General features: G+C 38.3%; 1 long non-coding RNA gene across 1 annotated transcript; it reads left to right on the top strand.

Moving 5' to 3' along the window:
* Nucleotides 1–26,708, top strand: LOC309385527. The gene is made up of 4 exons (XR_014174244.1): nt 1–127; nt 2,263–2,369; nt 7,177–7,289; nt 26,585–26,708. It is a non-coding gene; the product is annotated as an uncharacterized lncRNA (long non-coding RNA).
* The last annotated feature ends 300 nt before the right edge of the window (nt 26,709–27,008 follow it).

Below are 27,008 nucleotides of genomic sequence, written 5' to 3'. Positions count from 1 at the left end.
ATTTATTCATTGCCTTAGTGCTTTGTTAGTCAGTTCGTGCCGAAGGAAGAATACAAACTGCATTTCAAACCGTTTCTGTGTTTGGCTGTTTTCATTAACCCTTCGGAACCTGACAGCTGGCTCTCGTGTATGTATGGGTGTGTATGAAATCATATTTAGTGCTGTCTGTTGTATCCTTTCAATTGGAATTTTATATCACTAGTATAACTTTTATGTATTTTTAATAACTGTATATACTATGTATTATATAGATGTTATATATAAATAAATTAAATTAATAATTAAAATATATATTAATGATATAAAGTTCCAATTAAAGGATGCAACAGACAGCAACAAAGTATTTTTCCTTTACTACAATGTGATATTTAAAGATAACTACAGTGTATTAACTGACATATACATAATACAGTATTTAAATATTTTGCCTACTCTACCTTTGACACCTGAGTCAACTCCCCAATTTCACAAAGCTTTCCTAGCTATGACACATATAATATTTTTCATCAAAAAGATGCCTAATTACATGTCTTGATTATGTTGCACTTATACCTTCAATGTTATATGTTTAAAAATGGTGGTATTCAAGAATCTCTGTGGGGGTTAGTCACATAGATAGCATCAAAAACTATGTCCATGTTTTGACTATTACTATATTTTTGGAGTATAAGACGCATCTTCCCTCCCACCCCAAAAGAGGGTGAAAATCTGGGAGGCTTCCAGAGTGCTGCTGGGGGCTGGGGAGGGCAAAAATGAGTGAAAAATGGGCCATTTTATGCTCGTTTTTGCCCTCCAGCCCCTAGGAGCACTCTATAAGCCTCCTAAAGGCTATGCATGCCTCTTTTTTGGACAAAAAACGGGCCTGTTTTGATGAAAAATGGACTGTTTTTGGGAAGTCTGCAGAGTGCAAAAACTTTTTTTTTAATTTGCATCTTCAAAATCGTGGTGCACCTTATACTCCGGTATATAAGATAAATACAGTATAACAAAAGGTCTTTGAATGCAGACCATCATATAGAAATCCAATTCTTAAAGCAGTCGCATCTTTTTATCAGGCTTATATAAAAGTTTAAAAAACAACAACCCATGACTGGTTTAATGAATAGCAGTGCTTAAATGAGGTCCAAGACACTTCTGAATCGCTTCTGAAGAAAGCACAACTCTAACATCCATGTATATGCTCTATGTGAGTAATTTTTGTGCAGCTGATTGAGTTGAGTGAAGTTTATTTGCTCAAAACTGGCATTTATTTTGTTTGTTCTCAAAAAAGCCTATGATGCAGGCCTTTCGTAGTCCTGTGTTCAGACTAGAAAATGAGACTGCATTGCAAGATAGCTGAAACCTACTGTCAGTCAGGGATTTGCACACTACAGTATTCTTTCTGGCAGCTTTTCAAGCAGTCAATTAAATTAGTTCATCTGCATTACTGTGTCACATCAACAAATATACCAATATTTTGGAATTTGGGTTTTTCTTTAGAAATACTAGCTCCATAATTTCTAGAGAAGGACAAGCTATACAACCAGAAAAAATAGTCAGGTAATATTTTTCCAAGGATTGGGAGGAAGGCAATACTCATATTTCAAAATTGTCCTTCTATTGCATGATCAACTGAATTAAATATATTTATTTTCAAATTTCCTACATTTGTGTTACAAATCAGAGTTTGCAATATCAAATGCAATATTAACCAAAACAACACATTTGTTTTTTCCATATTATATATACCTTTGGATGACTGAAATCTGCATGTTCATGTGGACTCACTTGTGTCCAATGAGATCATTCTTTAGAAAAGTATGCTTAGCAGTACCATCTAAAAATGTTCTCCTGAACTTATTCTGTTTTGTTTTGCTCAAAGGGAGATCTGGATAGGTAATTAAATAATGAAGCAATTGCCCAAAACCTTAGTTTTAGAGTGCCATCCGTCTATGCAACACTCAATAAAGTTTACTTCTAGATAAAAACCTTGTACTCTCAGTGTCATTTGTGAGCATGTTTTAGATCAGGGGTGTCAAACTCGCGGCTTGTGGGCTACGTACATCACATGCTGGCCAGGCCCACCCCCATTTTAGCAAAGGGGAAAAAGTCACAAGACATCAAGTGACGACAACATGATGCCACACATTTGACACCCCTGTTTTAAATGTAACTGGGATATTTCGTTGCTAACAGGCCTATTTACTGCAATCATTAAACACATTTGTCAGCATTGTATTCTTTACATTTCTTCTTGCATTTCTACAGTCTGAACTGAATAAGAACTTAAGAACTGTCGATTCCAAATCACCAGACAACAAAGGAACACGAAAAAGATGAAAACAAAACAACATACAGTCATCTAGAGCAGCTCAAACTCACCCAGTTTGGTAAGCATCTTTCAGTCATCAGCAATACCTGCACTTTTGTTTGTTTAATTGAAGTTAGATTCTGTCATTATCAGCTCCATCTTGTGTCGTTCATTTCCTTCAAATGAATTTGTCTTAAGTGTAAATGATATTCTGGTTCTTGTGGGAAAATTGCATAGCAACCAAAGTGTGGGAGGGGGCCAGAGAGAGAGAAAAAGAACCATGCCCATAATTTGGAAATCAGCATCTGTGCTGTCAGGATTCAATTCAATCATCCCAACTTTCATATCTTCACAGTTTCTCTGACTGAGCTAGGACAGTAACAAAAGACCAAACCTTAAAGGACTTGCTATGACAGCTGCTTGGAAATGCTTCTCATGAAATGTGGATGAAATATAAGAAATTTCTAATAGAAGCAGATGTCTTTTTTTTTTTTCAAATAAATTCTATTCAGACTTTAACCTCATCATTTTACAATAGTGCCAAGAATATCAAAATTTGGAAATATGTGTTTTTTGCAAAACCACCCCAGGATTCTCTGAATTCATTACCCAAGCCTGCAAGCAAATTTGAAACATTTGGTGAGCTAGAAAGTGATAGTTCAGGAATAAGATGTATGAACAGGGACAAGAGCCCAGGTATGAGATACTTGTCTTGGTTCACAAAAAAGAGCAAAACAAGCTATTATTGGCATAACATTTATACATACTATAACAATGTATATACTGTCCCCTTTGTAAACAAATTACTAGTCTACATAGACAGATTACTTATCTAGAATCTCTAATCTGTGCTCTCCAAGCAGAAATTATGTGCCCAATTCAGCCATTCCACACTATGGCGATTCCACACTATCAGCCCCTTCTACCGCAAAGATTCTGCAGGAGAAGAGCAGTCTGGACAACTGTGGGATCTGGCAGGGTGAGAGCTGTGAACCATAAACACAAAGCTTTTGCTGTGACCCAGCATAACAGATATAGCACCCTTGCTGACCTTAATGGGGACACTAAAGAAACAGGTCAAGGTAGTTGTCATAATGATACTCAAATAAGCAGGGGATCGTGGTCCAAAATGAAGAACTTTCTTTGGAAAGGCAAAATGGGGACCTGGGTATCACACATCAGTCACACAAGAAGATCAAGGTATGTAAAAAGAGAAGTCACCTTTTGGTTGGTGATTCAATTGTAAGCGATGTAAATTTAGGAAAGGATATGTAGGTTTTAAAAGAGATCAGGTGTCTGCCAGGTGCTACTGCCAGCAGAGACAAGAGGCATATTCTTAAGGTAGTCAAGAATGCAAGTAAGGACTGTGTCGTTTATGCTATCTTGGCACAAATGATCTGTCCCAAAAAGATGTACTTTCTGTGAAGAATGATTTACAGAGCTTGGGGTACGAACTTAATAGTGTAGGTTGTAGGGTTATCTTTTCAGAGTTTTTACCAGAATATAAGGAACAAAAAGGGAAGGGCCAGTGTGTAGCAGAGTTTAATGTGTGGCTAAATGAGTGGTGTAAAAGGGAAGGCTTTGGTTTTATTAGTCATGATGACTGCAGCTGGTCCAAAGAAAAACTATACAAAACAGATGGTTTGCACCCATCCAAGAAAGGGAGTGAGTTACTAGGCATTCAATTCACAGATTTTCTGGATAAACATTTATACTGAACAGTGGGGACAGAGAATTAATTGATACAGAACATTTCTGTCCCCAGCAATCTAAAACTCATAGGGTTATCAGTACATTTAACATAGATGTCTGTGCAGGTAAAATTATCACTTCTGCTGTCAAGCAAAACTAATCATTTAATAGTGAGTGCCATACCATGTGCATGAATCATACAAGTGGCAATAAAATAGGGGCAGTCAGGCATAACACAGGCTATGTAGACAGTAAACACAGGGTCAATCAAAATGGACTCAAATGTCTATACACCAATGCACAGAGTATGAGGAATAAACAGGGTGAATAAGAAATTAAAGTAAATGAGGGCAGATACGATATTGTTGCCATTACAGAAACTTGGTGGGATAAAACCCACAAATGGAACATACAGCTAGAAGGATTTAAATTATTTAAAAGAAATAGACCAAATAAAAGAGGAGGTGGAGTTGCACTATATATAAGAAATAATTACTTCTCTACAGAAATAGAGCACAACAATGATGAGAACTATCTTAAATGCATTTGGGTCAATATTAAAAGTTGGAGGGTAATTGACATTGCCATAGGTCTATACTACAGGCCACCCAACCAAGCAGAGGAAGTAGATGAACTTTTTGCTAGTAGGAAGGTATGTAGGAAGCACACCACAATAGTAATTGAGGATTTTAATTACTCCGACATCAACTGGGAACCAAACTCAGCACCAAGTGGAAGATCCAACAGGTTCCTAATGAACCTAGCAGACAACTTTGTTTCCCAAAAAGTAGAGAAAGGAACAAGAGGATCGGCCATATTAGACTTAATTCTCACTAACAGAGAGGAAATGATAGAAGGTGTTGAAGCCACAGGAACCCCTGGGCAAGTGACCATGCAATATTGGAATTCAACATTATGCAAACAAAAGTAGTAGAACAAAGTCAAACTAGAGTCTTGGATTTTAAGAAAGCTAATTTCAATAAACTTAGAGAGCTTGGGAAGAATTCCATGGATGAGAATCCTCAAGGGGAAAACAACTGAAGAAGCTTGGGAAATTTTGAAAAATGAGATTATAAAAGCTCAGTCTAGCACAATACCAATGAAGAAGAAAAATAACAGCTCCCAAAAGAAACCAGAATGGCTGCATAAAGATCTCTCTGACAAATTAAAAGACAAAAAAGTTAAGTATAAAAAGTGGAAAGAGGGGGACATAACTAAGGCAGAATATCAGTAAATAGCCCCAGCCTGTAAAGACGAAGTAAGGATAGCTCAAGCTCACAATAAAGAAAGGCTTGCCACAAAAGTAAAAAAATAGCAAAAAAGCTTCTTCTAACATGTCAAAGAAAAAGGTTAAGGAAACAATTGGTCCATTGCTGGGAGAAAGTGGCAAGAAGGTGACAAGCAACAGGGAGAAAGCAGAATTATTGAACTTATTTTTTTGCATCTGTCTTTACACAAAGGGATAAAACAGTCCAACCTATCAAAAACAGCACCACAAAAATCAGATTAGGAACACAAATTGAAATAGGGAAGAAAATGGTAAGTGAGCACCTGTCTACCCTACACAAGTTCAAATCACCAGGACCGGACGGATTACACCCCAGGGTTCTGAAGGAACTGGCAGGTGAGATCTCAGAACCACTGAACTATATCTTTCATAGATTCTGGAGCAGTCGGGAACTGTCAGAGGCCTGGAAAAGGGCTGATGTGGTTCCCATATTCAAAAAAAGAAAAAGAAATAGATTCAGGAAACTATAGACCTATCAGCCTGATCTCAATACCAGGAAAGATCCTGGGAAAGATAATCAAGCAACGAATTAGTGAACACCTAGAAGCAAACAAAGTAAAAGCCAAAAGCCACCATGGATTTGTCAAAAACAGATCATGCCAGACTAATCTTATTGCATTCTTTGACAAAGTGACAAAATTAGTGGACCAGAGGAATGTCGTCGATATAGTTTACTTGGACTTCAGTAAGGCATTTGATAAGGTAGACCATAACTTACTACTAGATAAAGTAGAAGAATGTGGGTTGGACAGCATCACCACCAGATGGATTCATAGCTGGCTGACCAACCACACTTAATGTGTAGTCCACAATGGAACTGCATCTACATGGAGGGAAGTATGCAGTGGAGTACCCCAAGGCTCTGTTTTAGGCCCAGTACTCTTCAACATCTTCATCAATGATTTGGATGAGGGAATAAATGAGGAACTCATCAAATTTGCAGATGACACCAAGCTGGCAGGAATAGCCAACACTCCAGAAGATAGGCTAAAGATACAGAAGGATCTTGACAAACTTGAACATTGGGCACTATCTAATAAAATGAAATTCAATGGTGAAAAGAGTAAGGTTCTACATCTAGGCAACAAAAACGGAATGCACAGGTACAGTATAGGTGGTACCGTGCTCAATAGTAGTAACTGTGAGAGGGATCTTGGAGTTCTAGTGGACAACAATTTAAATATGAGCCAGCAGTGTGCAGCAGCTGCCAAAAAAGCCAACACAGTTCTAGGCTGCATCAACAGAGGGATAGAATCAACATCACGTGAAGTGTTAATACCACTTTATAATGCCTTGGTAAGGCACACTTGGAATACTGCATTCAGTTTTGGTCGTCACGATGTAGAAAAGATGTGGAGACTATAGAAAGAGTGCAGAGAAGAGCAACAAAGATGATTAGGGGACTGGAGACTAAAACATATGAAGAATGGTTGCAGGAACTGGGTATGTCTAGTTTAATGAAAAGAAGGACTAGGGGAGACATGATAGAAGTGTTCCAATATCTCAGGGGTTGCCACAAAGAAGAGGGAGTCAAACTATTCACCAAGGCATCTGAGTGTAGAACAAGAAGCAATGGGTGGAAACTAATCAAGGAGAGAAGCAACTTAGAACTGCGGAGAAATTTCCTGACAGTTAGAACAATTAATCAGTGGAACAGCTTGCCTCCAGAAGTTGTGAATGCCCCAACACTGGAAGTCTTTAAGAAGATGTTGGATAGCCATTTGTCTGAAACAGTATAGGGTTTCCTGCCTAGGCAGGGGGTTGGACTAGAAGACCTCCAAGGTCCCTTCCAACTCTGCTATTGTATTGTATTGATATGTATAAGAAAAAATAAAACTATCATATAAACAGAAATATAAAACAGCATGCAAAGCTTGAGACTAGAATTATATATGTGTTTTTTCAGTATGCTGCTTAAGTATTACAAACTGATATGACACCTCAAGCTTCTACTGTTCATCTTTCTTTGGGCTCTTAAGCTGAATTTCAAGTGAACATTCAAACAGAGAAAGCTTTAAGGTAAGGATTGTCTCCTGAAAGCCTCTTGGACAATTCTCTATAAATGAGGATATGTATCTTGCTTAGTATCTGCCTGTACATAAGTCTGCTTCCATTGCAATCAAGCCTACTAATCAATGAATATTTTCTGTTCCTTGTAATAAATTTTAGAAAATTGTATATTTTCTAAATATACAATTTATATTGAAGTAACTCAATATAAATGAGAAGTAACTCATTTACAGCTGCTGAGGAAGCGTAATTAAAATCAAGATAATGGCATGAAGTAAAGTCAGTTCCTGATTCTGATTATTGTTTTTAATTTAATATCTTGTAAGGCCTCTCTGATTATCAGAGATAAATGATGACAATTATGATCTTTAAAAAAACTTGGATCAAAAGGCAACATTTACATATAAAGGGTTGGCAATGGGATAACCTCCAAATGTTTAGAAAAAATTCTATTATCTCTTGCCAGCATGTCTAAAAGCCAGGGTTATGGGAGTTATTCATTTATTTGTGATATTTGCCATTGCTTAATTCCAAGAAATTCTGGGTGGTTCACAAATAAAAACAGAAGATGGCAAAATAGGGGCAATAGTAAAAAATGAACCTATGCTGTCTAGGAAAGAGCTTTTAGTCACCTTTGCCAAAGGCCTAGAATCTAAGATGTGACTTCCAGTTTGTCCGTAGGTCCGTTTTTCACCCCCCAGAGCTTTCAGGGAAGCCTTGTGAAGGTTCCGGAGGTCAAAAATCGTCCCTACGGACAAACCGGAAGTCACCATTCCCGAACTTCCAAGTTCCCTGCAGGTCCATTTCCCCTCACCCCCGGAGGCTTCAGGGAAGCTCCAGAGGCCTCCGGAGGACATCCGGAGGGGCAGGGAGGCTGTTTTCGCCCTCCCCACGCTCCTAGAAAGCCTCTGGAGCCTGGGGAAGGCAAAAAAAACCATGGCAAAAGCATAGGGGGGTTTTGTCGCTGATCGTGCGCATGCACACACGCATAGCATTAAGGGTGTGGCACGCCGGCACACAAGCCCCCTGTGCTCCCCCTGCTTTTGGCACGGCAGCCAAAAAAGGTTTGCCATCACTGGCCTAGATGAATAATCAAATTCCACAGAGAGAGGCCAGTCATATACTTGGGACAATTTCATTCCAGAGGGAAAATGCTGTAGCAGAGAAGGCACATTTCTGGTATTTGATAAATAACTTTTAGTCTAAAATGTTTAGAAATTATATATTCTGCTATGAATATTTTCTGTCTGGCTATTAAATATGTAATCCAGTCAATGAAATTAAGAATTTGGGCCTCAAACATAAATCTTTTAAATTCTTCAAAAATTCTTTGTTCCAAGTTTTTATCTCATTTGAAACTCAAAGAATGATTTTCTTAGAAATATTTTCAGTGTACTGGTTTTTCAGATTGTATCCTACCTGAAGGTATGATATTTGCTATTCTAATTTAAACATCATAGTAATATGTGAATGGCAATTTAATAGACATGGAAGTGTGACTTTATATTTATATGACCAAAATAAAATATATATTCAGCTGCTCACCTGTCACATTTCCTGGCCTTAGATGAATGCAACTTTCCCCTGGCTATACTATGCATCTGGAAACCTGATGTATTGCAAATAAAGACCATTCCGTGTAAATACAGCTTTTATTTGCTCAGTTGCATAAAATAAAAGACAAGGCACACAGGCATGCATATCTGTGTTTTTCTATTTTCTGTTTCCCAAACTAATAAATGTAGGATTCAACATCTAACACATAGTCATTCATTGCTGAAGTCTAGCCAACAACTAAATATTTTCCTTAATCTTTAGATTCAGTTATAGCCATTGAGACTGTGCAGGAATCCTTAGATTAATATCCCTGTTTATATAAGTGAACCAAAGTTGACATGGGAAAAAATATTCTTTATAGCTTTTCTCCATTTAAGATGGTCTTCATGGCCCCAGTTTGTGCCTCTTCCAGAAATGATGTGTTACATTTTTATTTAAATGGGGTTTTGATAATCAAGAATAGAAAAGGATGACAGAATATTTGGCATACTCTTGCTGGTAGATAGATAAAACTAATAAGCAGACAATAAATGCTACCTACCTTAAATATTAATTACTTCTTAGTGACATATCCAATAAATAAATGCATGTTTACCTATTATTTATAATATTTATACATTTGAGAGTGGAAAATGCATACATAACAGGTCATGAATGAGTGAAGGAAGGAGGTTTAATAGAATTGCTTTGCTCTGTGCTTCAGCCAGATTCAGTTTGTTTAAAAAATGTTAATAACACTAATATCCCAGAAGTCCACCATTCACTCCATTCATTCTGAAACAAGTCTCAGCTTGACTAGGATAAATGTGATGTGACACCATGTATATTAAAGATAATCACATATTCCACAGATTTCCTTTGATTCACAACCAGTATAAGTCTCTTCCTTTCATAGTCTAATAATCCTCTAAAGTATAGGTAAGATCTTTTGTCTTTGCTGCAGAACATAAAGGAGCATTTTCGAATTCCCTTTCCAATCTCCTTTATTGCAATGATTGAATATTTCTCAGCAGAGTTAAAGTAAATATTTATCTTTCCATAAGTGGCAGATTTAAAAACTCCAAATTGATCATACAAAATATAAGAGACTGAAAAGAAGTCAAGGATGACTTGCTATGATTGTAAGTTGCATTGTGATTGTGTATACAGGACAATAATAAATGGTTATGATGGACAAAGAACATTATTTAAAATGCTATTTTTCATATTCAAAATAATATTTTGTAATTATAATAATGTACCAAGTGCTTCTATATAAAATCCTTCTTTGTTTTACTATACAGATAGATATTGCTGCTTATTTTAAGCAGTAAAGTCTACTATAATTTGCATGATAATTTTGCCTTTATTTTTCTTATATTTTCATGACTAATTTTGATCATGATTTGATCTACCATACACACATGAACATTGCACACACACAATATATCCACTCTTTCTCTCCCTATATATAGAATATATACACACACATATGCATACATATATGTCATATCTATTATCTGTCTGCCTGTCTGCCTGTCTGTGTCTAACTGAGAAATCTTACCAATGGCTGGAAAGAGCTGGAGCAAAAGCACTGAGGCGCTAATCATAATAGCCCAAGAAGATGAACTAAGCACAAAATCCATTGAAGCAGAGGTCTATCACACAAGACAGGATCCAAGGTGCAGATTGTGCAAAGAACTCTCATAGACAGTTCACATGGTGGCAGGGAATCAAATACAGGCAAGAATACTGAACATGAACATGTGTGCAGGGACACTTGCACAGTGTATGACTAAACCCTCCCGATCCAGATGGGAGATTCTGCAGAGGGTTATGGAGAGTAAGAGAGGACTACAATCCTGTGGGGCTTCCAGATACAGATGGATAGAAAGTACTAGCCAGTCAACCAGACATTGTGGTACTAGACAAGGATCAGAAAACAACAGTAGTGATAAAAGTAGTGGTTCCAGGTGACATCAACATCAGGAAGAAGTACGAGAAGCTGGAGAAGTACCAGGACCTGAAGGAGGAACTAGAGACAGTGTGAAACTAAAGGCTAAAATGGTCTCAATGGTGATTGGAGTACTTGGGCTTGTGAATCCTGAGCTGGGAGAATGTCTCCAAAAGATCCCCAAAACAGCTTCGGCTTGGTCCAGATGAATGCAATTATAGGAACAGCTAAGATACTGCATAGTACCCTCAAACTCTCAGACTTCTTATAGAGGATTCATGATTGAGGAAGATATATACCACTAAAAAGAGTTTTGTTTTTAAATCCATGTCCTAATTCCCCTTCCTTTAGTCCTTTTCACATTTTACCTTAAATGCATTTATTTGAAGTAAATAAATTAAATTCATCTTAATTGAGATTAATTTTTCTAATGTGTTCAGTTGTGTTTAAATCCTTTTAAGATGACAAGACATGATCTTAGGACCGAAACAATGATTGTTTTTCACTTTTAAGATCCAACAAAGTGTTTCAACCTCCAAAATGCAAATCTGCTCTTGGAAATACCCTAGGAATTGTTATTGCTACCCTTCAAGAGGGAATTTCCTACCCCCAGCTGTGGATGTGGGGATATGGCAAAGTTTGGACCTGAATTTATTTTTCTATGTCTTGCAAGCAACAGGAAAGATTTTTAAAAAATGTTCAAAAGGGGAAGGAAGAAGAGAAGGGAACAAGAAAGTAAGCTTGTTCCAAATTTATTAAACTTCATGCTTGGCCTTTAGTTTTTCTTTTTCATTTCCTGAGGGAGAGTTAAGTTTAATGATAAAAGGATGCTTCATATACCCTCTAGTGAGAGTGGGATGTCCAATGTGGGATATCTACAACTCTTGATGTTCCAATAAAGGAGCAGGAGAGACAAAAGACAATGCTAAGTGAGTATGTATTGCAGCAATTAAAATGGCTTTAAGAAGGAGATAGAATGAAATACAAAGTCACTGTATCACTCAAATGGGTATCATAATAAATAAAATAAAATAAAACAAAAAAACAAAAAACAGAAGTTACTTTCACAGAAGAGTTCACTTGTGGAAAAATTAGAGGACAAATTTCTATACAATAAATCTAAGTGCACTTACAATTGAAATCTGTTAATTGTTATATAACTCTGCTTTCATAGGAACTTTTTATAAAGGCACTTATTATAGGTAATGTTTTTCTGTGTTTGTGTGGCTAGGACTAGGATAGGAAGGGTAAAATGAGATTTAATTAGTTTAATTAAATGTATTTAATTAATTAATTAAAAATGAGATTTGTGGATTAATGCTTTCATATTTGTCCCGCTTACAACACTAAAAACCTGCCAGAATTATTGATCCAAAAACAGAGAGGATTTGATTTGAAAACACCAACTGTAGATAGAAATGTTGTAGAAAATAAAGTACATTCTTAATGGACACCAAAGTTAAGACCAATATATATACTTTTATCTCAGAGGTGGGCTGCTTCCAATTCAGCCCAGACCGGGCGATCCAGTAGTAGCAGTGGCAGGAGGCTCCGCCCACCAGCCCACACACTTCTGTGCATGTACAGAAGTGTGTGCGTGCACAAGCACGCGTGCAAGCGCGCACAAACCACTAGTAAAAAAATTGGCAACCAACCACTGATCTAGCTGATAGTTTGTCAATGTCCCAAAAGTTTGTTCCCACAATTTGTTTCTCATTCTTAAATTGTTTCAGAATTTTTTAAAGATATATTTATATGGTCTTATGATCTTTATGGATTGCTGTGACATACAGAGCTTTTGTGTTCAGAGTATGCTAAAATTATTGCATTTATTTTTATTTATTTGATTTGTCAATCATTTACAAGATAATAGGTATAGGAATAATACAATAAAACAATAGCAGAGTTGGAAGGGACCTTGGAGGTCTTCTAGTCCAACCCCCTGCCTAGGCAGGAAACCCTATACCGTTTCAGACAAATGGCTATCCAACATCTTCTTAAAGACTTCCAGTGTTGGGTAATAAACATGAGTATGAATGAAATGGGGACAAATAAATGGGGACAGTAGGAGAGGTGGGTTGATCCCTTTCGGTCCACTTCGGCTGAACCGGTAGTGGCGGTGGCAGGAATGAAAAAATTGCTCTGCATGCACATGAGTGAACTAGTAGTAAAACTGGTAGAAACCCACCAGTGGACAGTAGGACAGGAATGGTAGGCATGATGGTGCACTTATGCACACCCCTTACAGACCTCTTAGGAATGGGGTGAGGTCAATAGTAGACAGTTTAAGGTTAAAGGTATAGGGATTTGAAGATGTAAGGTAGTGCATTCCAGGCATTGATTACTCTGTTGCTGAAGTCGTATTTTCTGCAATCAAGTTTGGAATGGTTTACACTGAGTTTGTATCTGTTGTGTATCTCTTGAGTTATGCTTCTTTTTTGCTCACTTGTACTTTCTTTTAGCACTCTGTACTTCCCTTACTCTCTGATCTCAAAAGAAGTTTCAAGATATTTTTCAAGGGCAGTCCCATGTAGAACATATTATAGTAGTCCAACTGGGTGAAAATTAGGGCATCAGTGACTGTGAATAAAGTTCCTCAAATTAGGAAAAGGCTGATGCACAGTTGAGCAAAAACCCTCATAGCTTCCACGAGCAAGTGTTGCTAGCCTAGTTGCAAGAAAACCTCCAGAATATACTACTTGTTTGGCTAACAATAACAATAATGGAACAATAGATCTAAAACATCTAAAAGCTTTATCTATCTTTTCCAGCAAAATAGTGAATCAACAAGATAGGATTTACTGCACTGGAGATCATCAAATAGAAATATAAACTATTTAAAATTTCCCATTACCAATTGTCAGTCAGCACTTAATAATACAAAATCCCTCTAGATGAACTATTGGTTACCTTCTTATCAGTCTATTCACGGTGCAACAGTCAGCTGTTACAAATATTATTCTCACCATGTGTTTGTATATTAATATTAATTTTTATTAAAAATAGAATACCATTTAGCTGCCTTATCATTTATCTAAATTTAGCATATTCTGTTTTCTACTTTGCAATGCAAGAGATCAAAAGCACAATAGGTGTTAATGCAATACAGCTGAAGGCCCACAGGTAAAATGCTGGGTTATATTTCAGTGTATTAATAGCAAATATTATAGCTTTCTTTAAAAAAACTTTATGATATCCTTGCATTATAAGATGCACATCTTAATTTGGCAACACATTATTTTAACATTGAGTTACAGCCACATTGAATTATCCCGCCCAAGTGCTTTAACAAGATTTTAATATAGTACACCCTTCAAAAAGTGAGAAGATGCTAACCAGGATTATTTCCTTTATTATAGATGTTATTATTTTATGGATGTTCTATAAATGAAGGAACTACATTACATTAATGCATTTGCAGGTTATATAATGTACTTAACCACATTGCTGTGTAGAAGGAAATCAACACCTTGATGACTATATTAGAGCCAGTGGAGTGCTTCTGATAGTGGGAGGGGAAGGTGCCTTCTGCAGCCACTGGCACACCTTTGAGTTCCAGATTTTAAGGACAAGCATGCAGCTACTGGAGTAGGGAGCATTGCTCCCCGCTGTCCTATTTATACTCATAAGAGACTATACTCATAAGAGATAGTTGTTGGCCCTATCTCTTATGAATATACCAGAGGTGGTATTCAGCCAGTTCTCTCCAGTTCAGGCAAACCGGTAGCGATGGCTGCGGGAAGCTCCACCCACCTGCCCCAACAGGTGGTGAGTTCCTACCGGTTTGGACAAGTTTGGCCAAACCGATAGTGGCATGCCGGCCTGGGTCGCCAAAACCAGCAGCAATCCATGCCTGCCACGCCCCTGAACCGGTTCCCCGGTCGCCGCCGTCACCATCCTGTTTTTTAGTTCTGCACATGCGCAGAACAATTTTAATTGAATTGTGCATGTGTGTGCATGCGTGCATGCAAAGTGCACCCAGAAGCAAAGTGTGACCACGAGCAAAGCACGCCCACAAGCAAAGCGCGCCCACAAGCGAAACATACCCAAGAGCGAAGCAGCAGTAGTGGCCGGAACCCACTCCTGCCCTGACGTAATGTGAAAGCACTGCGCATGTACAGAAGGTGGTGCTCATATGTAGATGCGGCAAGTGCGCTCATATTTGTGAACCAGTAGGAAAGGTAAGTGAATCCCACTGCTGGAGTATAAACAGGAGTATAGTTATGGAGTATACTTATACTCCTGTATAAGTAAACAGAAGTATACTTATGAGTATAAATAGGAGAGCGGGGAGCAATGCTCCCTACTCCAGTAGCTTCATGCGAATGCTTCAGTGCTCCTACTCCAGTAGCTTCATGAATGAGTCCCAAAGCTCAGAAGACAAAAGTTCTAATCCCAATGACTGACCCAGATTGGATCTTATAGACACCATAAGGATTATAGGAATGATAATTTTTATTTAGGATGTAAAAACGGAAACCTGAAAGCCTGCCAGAGTTCTTCTCTGTTTTTTCCAAACAGATTCAAAATGGGATTATCTTGAATTTCTTTGTCATGCCTTCTCCTTTCCAGCTGTGTTGCTTCTGCCTTAACTGGTCCTCTATACTCGCTTTGAAAGCTTGTCCAGGAATTCTCCCACTATCTATATTTTGAAAGCATATCCTACCCTATTTAAAGTTTTTTTCTTAAAACTAAAGGTTTTTATAAAAAACGTTTCTGAAGAATATTGAACAGTCAACTTACAAGGGTCATCCTTTTTTGCAATTAAAAGAAAATGGGCTGGAAGCTTTTGTACATGATTGTATATAAAACAGGCTATTCAGTGTTTGAAAAATAAATTATTACAAAATAATGAACAATTAATTTTTAGAACAATTTGATCTGGGTGTTCTTATCTAGTTCAAAAGGGCTTATTCTGAAGTAAGTAAGCAAAAATTGCATCCTACATAAATTAACCTAATAGTAGTATTATTTCATGATTAAAAATTTCTTAAATATTTCCAACTTTTAAAAGTTGCACCTGTAGATTTTAAATCTGTATTGGTATATTTACTAAATATAGTTTTGATGTAATATTATTTCATTCCCCTTTATAGGAGAAAAACATTGATTTAAATTTGTATTTAGTTTTTTCGACATGAAACAAACTTTCTTTTCCTTAAGCAACATACTGCTACTGTAATATCTTTTGATAATATCTTTAATTTGGAATTTGTGAATTTACATTGCCATGGTCATACCTAGAAGAATTCAAGCATTTATTTTCCAAAACAATAAGACAGAATAATATAGCAAAAATATAGAATAATAAGTTATATATTTTTACTATATTGTAACCCAGACAATAAAAAGGTACAGGAAGCAAGATTGCATTTTGATAATCATTATATAAATTGTAAGTTTCCATGATTAAAAGTCTGTTCCAAAGAGATACATTTGTTCAGAACTCTTGGCACATTGGGATTTTTTGTGTGCAGATTGGCAACAATTGAGGTGTTCGATTATCAAATTAAATAATGACACCTTCAGATTCATATAGAACAGACAGATGACCAATAGGTGTGATAAATGTGTATGCATGCTCATACATGCCATATAATTTCATGTAATTGATGAATCATTTCATGTAATGATTCTTCAATAGTATTTGAGGATAGAACAGACAGGTCAGTCATATAAGAAATAATTCAATGAATAATTGCACAGGTGGACAGATACAAACTTATTTTTCTGTACTTCTGAGTACTATACTCAGTACATAATCTGATCAAGAAAAAAAATGTGTGTGTAAGGGTTCTCTGCTCTCCCAGGATTGGACATACCACAGCATAGCAAATCTATACAAAATGTTTTATTGCAACACATACCTTTCTCAACAAGAGCCTACATGACTTTGCAAGGTGATGTTGCCATGTATCTATGTCTTTAATACTACGTCCTTTATATTCAGTCTGTTAATATTCTCTTCAAGCAAAAGTTTCTTAGTCTTTAAAGTAGCATACAACCTTTGCCTTTTTCCAAGTGTTCATACATTAATTGGGATGAGTTGCTGTTTTTCTGTTGGTTATTCCTTTTGTAGTTGCTGTTGAACTCCAGGCAAAGCTCCAAGCAGGACTTGCACCAGGATATGTTACTCATCATAGCTTGTGGTCCTGGGAATTGAATGAAAATCCATTTGCCTGCTTGCAATAACTGTTTGTCTCAGACATCATCTCCTTTTCCTGATTTGTAGGTGGTTTGCCTTCATCTGACTTACTACACACATCTCTTTTCCCACTCTGTCTTCACAAATGTTTGGGTAGGGAGACACTGCCTTTGGACATCAGCCAGTCCTTGAAAACATGAGGATGTGGTCCAATTAGCCAGGCTACTGGAACATCGGTTTGAATGCCTGTAAATACATTTCCTGAGGGAAGCAGGAAGAAAACTTGTCTGCATGACTGTAGCTGCTTTTCAAACAAGCAGATAGCAACCCCAACTTTACTTCCTCACAAAGTGAATAGGTTACTTACTTCATTATTAATTTTAAAAGATTTTACAGATCTTATTTAGAAAATTTTAATTATTCTAATCAACACATTCAACACAATTCACATCACTGGCAGAAAATTATTTGATCACTTAAGACACATAGCATAATAAGATATTAAGATAGTAGCCAGATTGAAATATACAACTCCCACAACTATATTACTGTAAGCAACAGTAACCTCTAAAGACTGTTGAAAATAGTATGTCTTCTGATATCAATAATACTTAGGCAGGTAATTTAGCTATCTATGACAAGGAATCCCACATAAAATAGAGAGAGAACTCTACTATGCATTGCCCTAAAAACAGGTACAAGAAGCTCTACTCAATCAAATATAAAGGTCAGACAGCTACACATAGGCAAACAAGATCTTTGAAGAACAGTAACAATGCTTTAAAACTAAGAATAATCAGCACCTTGAATTGCAGATGATATACGCATTCCCTACAAGTAACCTACAGCATCTTACAGTCATCACCATTGTAGTATCAAATAACACTTCAATGATGGTTAAGTAATGCTGTGAAGCTTCTGTGAGGCCTGGAAGAAAATGGCCACCAGCCTCAACACTTAAAAGCACTTGAAAGCACTTTATAATGTTCATTCATATCTATCTTTTTATTTACCATTAATTTTCTACCTGCTAAACCGTCTTATTTATAACCATGAACTCTCGGTAAACCAGCATAAGAGAGTTGAAATATAAATAAATTAATATCAATAAAATTAAAACATTTAAAATATGAAAATGAAATGAATGTGAAAATAATGTTTTAAACAAACTACTATGGTCAGAAATAAGTCTTCAGTGTCTTCTTAAACTAAACTAGGGCTGATGAGAATTTCCATATAGGTTTGGTCTCCCTAAAAAAAAGCTCTTGCTGCAGTTAATTTCAGCTAGGCCACCTCTCAATCTGCATTCACAATAAATCTTTCAGTGTTGATCATTAACTGTGTTGCTGTAGGGTCGTGATGACGAACCTATGGCATATGTGCCAGAGGTGGTAGGCAGAGCCCTCTCTGTTGGCATGCGCACTATTCCCCCAGTTCAGATCTCTGTGGTGTTTCTTTTGGGAGCTTCTGTTTCCCTGCAAACTACGAAACAGAACTTCATGAAAGAAAAATATCCTATCTCTTGCCCCACTGCCGGTGTTGGGATGTCCCGCCTCCCACCAGCCAGCTGGTCTTTGGGTCTGATGATAATATGAGCATGTCCACGTATGTGCACATTTGTGCACGCGCACCATTCAGTTTGGGCATGCGTGCAAGTGCAGTTTGGGCACTTGGTGTCTAAAAGGTTTGCCACCACTACTCTAGGATGTAACATACAGGAGGAAGTTACTTCACATAGGCAAGAGTGAAGCCATTTAGGGATTTAATTGTCAAAACCAGCACCTTGAAGTTAATCCTGAACATAAGGCCAATTTATGCAGTGCTTCCAAACAGGTGTCAGTTGTTCCATGGAGGAACATCCAACAGAAGCTTGGCTGTCACATTCTGGATCTGTTGCAATTTTCAAGTTTCCCTTAAAGTCTATACATATTGTTAGACAATAGTCCTACTGGGTGGTAACCATAGCCATGGGCATTATTGGCAGGTCAGTTTTCCCAAGGAAAGTATACTACTTTCTAGAGAAACCTTTCTCCAGAAAACTATGCTACTACAAGACTACTTGAATCCTTAGTTTTGTCTTTAGCCTATTTGACTTAATTTGTTTCATGATCAGACCCAAGCAGAAGGTAACTCAAGAGCATGGCTTATCTGTTGAAAATGGAAATAAGAAGTAGAACCGAGCATGTAGTTGGTACTCAGTATGTAGCTGCTACTTCATTTCCCTACCTCTGATTATTGCTTTCAATGGCTTTGTGTTGATTTTAATAAGTACCTGATTGAAGGTTTTCAGAGAGCTATAGTACTTCTTGAAGACTAGCATCTGGGACTTCTGCAAGATAGGAACAGAACTCCAACAAAATGGTGCCCAACTTGCAGATCTCCAACAAAACGGTGCCCAATCCTTGACCATTTGCTCAAGAAAATGGAGGAAAACTAATACAATAAAATTGGGCAATATTCTTTCTGATATTTACAGTATACTTATGGTATTGTCAGTTTGTCAATGGATATCAGAAACTTTATCTGTGAAAAAGTTCATAAAGATTTCCCAGTTTTCTAGGAGACCAAGTCCTCAAAGGACAACTTCAAGCCCCAGATCCCTTAGAAGAGCATCCTTGGGCAATTTCCTACAGATACATAGGTTTCCTTATTACCTCAGCATTGGCTCTGCAACCAACCCTAAGCTCTATCTGGTCAAATAGATTTAGATTTCTGGCACCAGTACCTTAGTTACAGCCTTCAGCTCCTCAATGGAGGAGGACCCATAAACTCAGAAAGCAGGCAGCTAATCCTTCACAAACCATTTAATCCATAGCCTGAGGCAGTGATCATGTCAATCAGTTACCAAGCTTCAACTGATATGGCATAACAACAAACCTCACTGCTAGCAAAGTCTGAAAATCCATAAGATGCAGAAGACGTTGAAAGAAAAACATCCTAAGAAGAAGGATGAAATCATCTATCTCAACACTTCAAAGCTTTAGGTTGTATACAGGGACGTGCGGTCAGGGGAGGCAGGGGAGGCAGAGCCTCACTGCTCTCATCATGAAAAAAAAGGGGGAAAGGGAAAAGGCACTGAGAGCTTCGGGGAATGTGACTGCGTGAGCCGCGGTCCCCTTCATGTTGACTCAAAAAGGCGGGGAATGGGACCACGTGTGCAGGACAGAGGAGGTGCAGGAGGCTCCTCTACCCTCAGCCTTCTTCCTGCACACGTGGTCCCATTCCCCACCTTCTGTTGGGTTCTGACACCGGAGCTCATGGTTCCAGGGCAAATGTGCATGTGCGAGCGGTTCCCTTCCTCACACTGAGCAACGGCAGGTTTACGGGAAGTTGCTCACGAAAGGACGGACTTTTCGGACCGTTGGCTACCGTTTCCCTGCCAGCTCGCTTGCGAAAGGACCCTGGAAACCAAGTCGTGGCCGGCGCCTTGCTAAGAATTCCCCACCTTCCTGATGATGTCACCAGCCTCACCAGCCATAAACCTCACCACACGTCACTGGTTTCATATCTAAAACATGGGTAAAACCAGTGGTGGATTGCAGGACGTACACCCCGGTACGGGCATACCGGTGCCTACCTGGAGCACTGGGTATCGTTTTGGTATGGTGCTCTGGAAGGCCCACCCGCCCACCCATCGTCCTTACCTGTCTTTAAACTCTTTGGTACTTCCGCATGGTGCGTACATGCCTAAGTGATGCTATGCCAAGCAGCTGGAGTGTCGCAGAGGCCTTGCTGGAAGGTAAGCCCCAGTGGTGGGTTTCTACCGGATCGCACCGGATCGCGCGATCCGGTTGGAGAATGAACCCGGAAGTAATTTCCTGACCCGCCCCCTTGGCGTTTTTTGCATCTGGCTGACTCTCCGCCACCACCGCTGCACAGAATCTCACCGCTGCTCCACGGAATCCTCCCGTTCCTCCTCTCAGCGATCTTTTGGGAAGGGAAAGAGCTGAGAGGGGGAAAAGCCTCCCATTGAAAACAGCGCTGAGTGGGGTGGGGGGATCCTTGCTTTCCTCCTCTCAGCGATCTTTTGGGAAGGGAAAGAACTGAGGGGGGGGAAAGCCTCCCATTGAAAACAGCGCTGAGTGGGGTGGGGGATCTTTGCTTTCCTCCTCTCAGCGATCTTTTGGGAAGGGAAAGAGCTGAGAGGGGGGAAAGCCTCCCATTGAAAACAGGGCTGAGTGGGGTGGGGGATCCTTGCTTTCCTCCTCTCATCGATCTTTTGGGAAGGGACGCCCCATCTCTTTGCACCCTTCAATCCGTCTCTCTCCCTCTGATGTCCTCCAATGGCTCAGCGTGAAAAACTGGGGGGAACCGTGCAGAGGAAAAGGAGGAGGAAGGAAAGGGGGGAGAGAAACGGGGGGGAGGAAGAGAGAGAGAGAAAGCGTGACACACAAAGGGGGGAAGTTGGGAGACCTCCCTCTAAATACTGATACCCTCTGCTTTTGGGGGGAAAGGAGAGGAGGGTCCTTGGTGAACCTCTACCCCCTATTCCCCCTATCCCAGTTAAGCCAGCTAGGTTTGGGACCCAGCCTTTCTAATTTCATTTGGGATCTTCTAACATCCCACTCCCACCCGGTCACATGGCCAGCAAGCCACTCGCACCTGGTCACATTGCTGGCAAGCCACTCCCACCCAGTCACATGGCCGGCAAGCCACTCCCACAAAGCAGGCCACATCCACAGAGTAGGTTCCAAAATTTTTTGAAACCCACCACTGGTAAGCCCCATGTGCGTCCTCATGTGGAGGACACTGAGCTCCAGGACCCACCACTGGGTGAAACCTTAGAGTTGGATGGGTGGATGGATGGAAGGAAGGAAGGAAGGAAAAGATAACATAAAAAGGGGAAAAGAAGAAAAACAGATGCATAGCCTTGAGCTTTGTTTATCTTTTATTATCCTTCATAGGATAAAGAATGGCCATGTAAGAAAAAAAATATCAGGTGTACAGGAAGGATTCTAACTGACAAAAATCTATTTTACAGAATACAGAATTGAAGGGACCTTGGAAGGGTGCTAATCCAATTCCCTGTTGAACAGGAGATCCTCTATCATTCTGGCAAATGACTGTCAATCTCTTCTTAAAGGCTTGCTACCACAATTTGTGGAGGAAAGCCAGTCCAATGATTTGTTCTCACTGATAAGAAATTTATCTTTAATTCTAGTTTGGATCTCTTTTTGATAAGCTTCCATCTGTTACTTCTTGTTCTCCATCAAGTGCTTTGGAGAATAGGTTGACCCTCTCTTCTCTGTGATAGTTCCTCAGATATTGGAATATGGCTCTCATGTTGCCCCTAGTCCTTCTTGTTGTTGACTAGACAGACCCAGTGGCCACAACAATCCATTGAGATGCACTCGAAGACTGCAGCTGGTCCAGAACGCGGCCGCGCGGGTGATTACGGGGAGTACGAGATACTCCCATATAACACCTTTCCTGCGCGAGCTGCACTGGCTCCCTGTGGTCTATCGGGTGCGTTTCAAGGTGTTGATTACCATCTTCAAAGCGCTCCATGGCACAGGACCTAGCTACCTGCGGGATCGCATCCTGCCCCATACATCCCTACGACCAATTCGCTCTCACAGAGAGGGACTTCTCCGGGTGCCGTCCACTAAGCAGTGCCAAAGGGCGGCGCCCAGGAGTAGGGCCTTCTCTGTGATGGGCCCAGCCCTCTGGAATGACCTCCCCCCGGATATTAGGATTACCACCGACCTCCGCTCCTTCCGTTCAAAACTCAAGACCCACCTTTTTCAACTAGCAGGCCTGGCTCAACCATAGTTTCATTTTACTCCTCCTGGCAATTTTTAAACTTGTAATCTCCATTGGGGTATTTAATTTTAACTTATTTTGATATTTCTATGTTACTATAATGATTGTATTGTGTTTTTATACCTCCTCCGTACAATGTGTATTTTATAATATGTGTTTTATTTATTGTACGCCGCCCCGAGTCCCTTTGTGGAGAGGGAGCGGCTAACAAATTTAAATAAATAAATAAATAAATAAATAAATAAATAAATAAATAAATAAATAAATAAATAAATTGTACACTTTAGCCTCTTGTACCCTTATATTACTGATTGTTCTTCTCTGTACTCTTTCTAGAGTCTCAACGTCCTTTTTGCATTGTGCTGAAAACTGGATGCAGTATTCCATTAGTTCTAATACTTCATGTGATCTTGATGCTATCTCTCTGTTGATGTAGCCTAGGACTCCACTGGCTTTTTTTGGCAGCTGCAGCACACTGCTGGTCATATTTAAGCAGTGGTCCAGTAGAACCTTTAGATCCCTCTCACATTTACTGCTGTTGAGTCACCTCTATACCTGTGCATTTTTTTAATTGCCTAAGTATAAGATTTTACTTTTCTCACCACTATATTGCATTTTGTTGGTTAAGTGTTCAAGTCTGTCAAATTCCTTCTGGATCTTGAGTCTGTCTTCTAAGGGGATTTTATTCATAATGAAAGAAGAAACCTATTGACAAGAAAAAGAGGGTGTTGCTGATGAAGGTAAAAATACGAACAAGAGCTATTGTACTCTGATTAAAGCTTCCTTTTTTATTTTCTAGTGATAAGAAAAGAAGGGAGGAAATAAGCAAAAAAGAAAGGGAATCCACTTTGTCCTGTGGAATTTCACATTTGTTACGCTTAGCTCATGTGAGGCCATTGAATAATAATTCAACAGAACTTTCAAAGAAGTGGAGATAATTTTATAAGCTTTTACCATTTGCTCTTATGTCGGTGAATAAAATGATATCAGGGAGTTTAGGCCAAATGTATTAAGCAGGAAGCTGATTAGCAGCAGGGGTGAGCCAGAATGTATTCCTTGTCATTACTCAATTGGCTAGATGGATTATGAAAGGTGTTCTTCTGATACCTTCAGGCAACCAATGTTACTTGGCCACTGCCAGAGGCAGGATTCCACAGAGAGGAAGTAATTAGCATCCAAAGCGGAATGTGATTAAACAAAATGTATACTTTTCCCCTTGTAGTTTCGATCGTCCTTTTTGGACAGAATGAATTAGAATTAAGGGTTTAAACACAGACAAATATAGGGCATTTGATTGTTGCATTGTTCTTTTTTCACTTACACTCAAAGCATCCATGTTTCCCCACTTTGGACTGAAGATCTCACACCAAAATATAATGGGTGGGGCCAATACAAAAGAAAGTACACTAAAATTTGTATATATAATTGAATTTTACATAGATTATATAATAATGGGTTTTGTAATTTCCACAATCTGTGAAATAAAAATAAAAAATACGATATCAACTGTTTAATCAGTGGTACCAAGATCTTCAGCTCTACTTTAAAGGTTGGAAGACTCCCTGGCCGAAATCTCAACAAGAAAACAGAATCACACCATTGGGTACTATAAGAATACCTGTATCTATTGCAATAGCTGTAGATAACATCATGTTTTCTCAGATTAAGGCCTAATTAATTTATATTTATTTAATGCCACATCTCACTGACTTCAGGCCTTATATTTAGTCGAAACTGATGAGACTCTGACTATAGATGAATGTTTACATTTTCACAATAATAGCATCTGTATATGAAATATTCTAGTATCTTTGCTCACCTACTGTCAAGACTGTGCTGACAACACCTTAATCGCTAGGTTCTCTATGTTTCTGTGCTTCACTTCTTCTCTGACTCTTTTAATATATCCTCCTGCTTTCAGTTCATCCACAAAGCTGTCAATTTCCCAATATGTTCCTCCCTCCCCCCCTCTCTCCCCTTCCCTCCCTCATACACACACACATACAATGTCTACATTTCTGATGATTCTGAGATAACTCACTTGAGAAGTATGCCATTCTATTTCAAATCTGTCAGTGTTCAAGGGTGGCAATCTATTTCAGTAGAGGTGTATGTAAAAGAGAAAGTTTATCCACACACAGTGCTTCAGTTAAGTGCTCCGGCATGGCATATTGACCTTCAAAAGGACATAGAAACACAAGCATAAACTTTCATTAACATGTTTTCTGCCAATAGTACCACATGGTCCATGATTCTACCAGCCAAAGGCCTTTGCAACATTCCAGGGAATGAAGAATAATGTCTGTGTGTGTGTCTCTGTCTCTGTCTGTGTGTATCTGTGTGTACACACACACACACACATTCCCAAAGATTGCAAAACTGAAGCCTGAAAGTTTTAGTGAAGAAAGATATAGTGACATGATATAGTAATGAAGTTCTTTCACCAAGAGTTAAGTCTGGTTGCCTATATAGGATGCCAAGAAGAAGAAAAAAATGTTGTAGGTCATTTTAGTTTGCCTTTTTACCACTTCATTAAATATATATTTAACTATATTCATTTAACAATATTTATTGGGTCAAATATTAGCAAAAAAATCAAAAGAACAAAAAGAGAAGCAAATGAACACAATAATATGCTAATAGCTAGCAAAAGAATTTTTAAACCATCAACTTCTGCTTCATCTTCCTCAATACCATTGTTTCTAGAAAATATATTTGTTGACATCTAGTGTGTGGAGAGATCATGTATTGTGATCTTGCTTCCGCGTAGGCTGCATTTTTACTAAAACCAAACCCAGTCCAATCAAACTCAAGTGTAGAACTAGTTGCAATTAATACACCTTTCAATCAATTAAATATATTTCAGTATATATATATTTTATTACTGAATAAAATATACTCACAACCCCTGGCCTTAAACTTTACAATAGATATATTTTTCCATTGTTTTGGAAATCTCTAACTTGCATTGTTTTTTCATTCTGTCTAACGTTGTGAAGTTAAGTCTATGACTTAAACCACTCATTTCCAACATGACAGCCATCTGCCCCTAATCTGTCCAAGCAATACATTCAATAATTCCCAATCATCTTCAGGAAGGTGCTAGCTTTGGGAAAAAGGCTGTCACAAATGTTACTAATTTTAATTTACCAATTTTTCATTATTATAAAGAACTTTAGGCATAGGATATACATGGGCTATATACCCTTGTGTCTATTAATTGAATACATTTAAAAAAAAACACAGGGAAGCATGAGCAAGTTTTCTTGGGTCAGTCAGGAATACTTTAAAGGGGAAGCAGGTTTTAGAATTTATAACTGATATTATAAAGGGCATCTTGTAATTTAAAAAAATTGATACAACTACTCGCAATATCAATACATTATTTTAAAAGTATACATTTCTAGCTTCCTGAATAGATATGCTTCTAGAAAATATATTTCACTTTACATGTCAGAAATCATTTTCATATTTGAATATAAGGAGTACATCTATGGTGTCTAATGTGAGAAATAATTACATAAAGATTATGTGACAATAGTCTGATATAATCCTTGTGTTACTATGCTAGTTATGAAAATCTGCATGGCTAATAAAAATAGGTGAACATTTTCATTTACTTCTAGCGGTAGAATATAAGCCATAGAAGGCAACTCAGAATGTCATTTCCTGATTCTATGTTTCACTGTGCAGCTTATTTCTAATAAACATGAATACTTACCAAGTTAGATTATTATTTTTTATTTTAGTACAATAAACAGGACAATACTTTATTAAATAAAACAAGGAAGGTCAAGAAATACTTGGCTAAACAGGATACAGTCAAGGAGAGATTAGCTAGACCTTCATATTTCTTAATGTGGACATCTTCTAGGGATAGTGATCAAAAGTTATCATTCAATCCAGAAAATGCAAACGTGTTGAAAATGGTTCCCAGATACAATGGAAGCCATTACAGCTAGCTGACCCATCAGGAACCATTCCAGCAGTACAGAAATCAATCCTGTGGTCACCTTCAAAACAGCACGTTTTTCTGATGAGTTCCAAAATATGCTTATACATTCTTTGTTGGATCTAGCGCTCCTGTCCATTTATGCTGCAAAATAAGGTCAGTAATTCACTGCCTGTTTTAAGGAGGAAGGACTGCCCCATCAGCTAAACCAATACTTATCATGTGCTGTAATGTGTTTATACTTCCCTTTAGTAATGTTGATGAAATAGCATGACAGTTAAGAGCATCACTTAGCACAATACATTTACTAGTTCCCCCACTAGTTCCCCCATGGCCTTGTTTAAACTGAAGCTTAACAGAACAATAAAACCTTAGACT

This window comes from Natrix helvetica, assembly GCF_964273705.1.
Source record: "Natrix helvetica genome assembly, chromosome: 2".
Classification (NCBI taxonomy): domain Eukaryota; kingdom Metazoa; phylum Chordata; class Lepidosauria; order Squamata; family Natricidae; genus Natrix; species Natrix helvetica.
Note: the sequence above shows the minus strand (reverse complement) of the source record. Positions and strands in the feature narration are given on the sequence as shown.